The sequence below is a fragment of the Corvus brachyrhynchos genome, unplaced genomic scaffold, assembly GCF_000691975.1.
Source record: "Corvus brachyrhynchos isolate BGI_N302 unplaced genomic scaffold, ASM69197v1 scaffold126, whole genome shotgun sequence".
In the NCBI taxonomy this organism is placed as follows: Eukaryota; Metazoa; Chordata; class Aves; order Passeriformes; family Corvidae; genus Corvus; species Corvus brachyrhynchos.
Genome location: NW_008239283.1, coordinates 8,587,749 through 8,589,262, shown reverse-complemented (window position 1 = coordinate 8,589,262; position 1,514 = coordinate 8,587,749). Strand labels below are relative to the sequence as shown.

General features: G+C 42.0%; 1 protein-coding gene across 3 annotated transcripts in view; it reads right to left on the bottom strand.

Annotated features, from left to right (window-relative positions):
* SEMA5B (semaphorin 5B) overlaps window positions 1–1,514 on the bottom strand; it is a 216,500-nt gene that overhangs the window by 40,374 nt on the left and 174,612 nt on the right. The window lies entirely within an intron of this gene.

The following is a 1,514-nucleotide window of genomic DNA, read 5'->3' as shown; positions in this document are numbered from 1 at the left end:
CTTTACAAATTTTAGTCAAAGAGCACTTGTCATTGAGATATCTTTGTGCCCCCATGTAAACACGCAGCAGGCCAAATCTCACACAAAGCAACCTCTGTGACTGTTTTCTGACACTGTGTCCATCTAAAGGGGTTAGACAAGCAGAATTAGCCAATGGACTGGTAATAAAGGCTTTCTATTAGTCTTGGCCTTTGCTGGAACAATGGTTTCATTTATAATCCCCGCATCAAGATGTCAGTTTGGAAAAGTCACAGCAGAACATTATTTCTAGGCTTTTGGCTGCTTTGAACACTGCCGTATTCATTTTCCTCCTGAATCCATATTTACAGGCTAAGTGTGTGTTCCCAACATGTGAGCTGCTAAAGAAAAATAACTAGGGCTACTACTGCTACTAAACAGAAAAGATCAGTCACAGAAGTAGTCTGTACCAATAAAATTCTGCTGTATTGGTCGTTCCCATGAGTTGCTTTCAAATCGTTCATTTTCATTGAGAAAACATAAATGTACAAGCCACATCATGCACGTATTAGTGAAAGACAAAGAGAGGACTAAACCTAAAAACATTCACAACACTATTTTTAATCCCCATGATCCATTCTCCTCTATCGCATAAGAGGCTGATAAGATCTTTCAAAAAGTCCCAAATGACTTGAAAACTGCCAATTAGACAGCAGCAAGGGACCAAGGAGAAAGATTCAGTTCAAGAAGCTAAACAGGAGAGTAATAAAATGTATTTTAAGGCTAGGTATCAGTATGATTAATGAAACATCAAAAAAAACCCCACCCCCTCAAATGCAATGAGATGTGAACTGTTCCCTCCCAGAAACCTTTGAAATCCTATTAGCCTGTAATCAGCTACAAATGAAAAAGCAAGTCCCTCACACACAGCTGAAGACACTGACTCCACAGTGATTTGTCCCAAAGCAAACCCCAGATTGTTTTGATGTCTGGTACCCATTGCTTTATATATATCTATACACAGACACATTTATATTTTAATTATGAGTTTCCAGTTTGCTCCCTTCCTACATTTCCTCTGCTAAAGATTTCACATACAGAGTTGTAAGGAACATAACTTCTTTTTCGTGCTTTAGGAAGGTAGTTACAATGACTGTGTCTACTGTATTTTTCCTTCAGTTGCTTCAGCACACCCAAGAAAAAGGCAAAGATGATTTTACCCCAGCCCCAGGCAACAGAACATCAAGTATTTACCCAGAAAATGACTCGGGATGCTCAGCCCACGGACCAGAAGGGACATGTGCTGCTTTGCTTGTTACTTTGGCTAAGGACCCCTGTCCTCCTGTTTTGGCAACCCACAGCACCCTCACCCACGAAGTGGGGCTGCTGCCACATCCAGAGCTGCCTTTGCTGTCCAGCAGCCCCTCAGCAAGGGCAGCACCCAGTTCAATACAGAGCAGACCCTGGGGCATTTGCCCACACTCTTGACAGCTTGGCACCTCAGGAGGAAACTGGGCAGTTTCTAAAAGGAAGAAAAAGAGAAACAGTGGAGGATT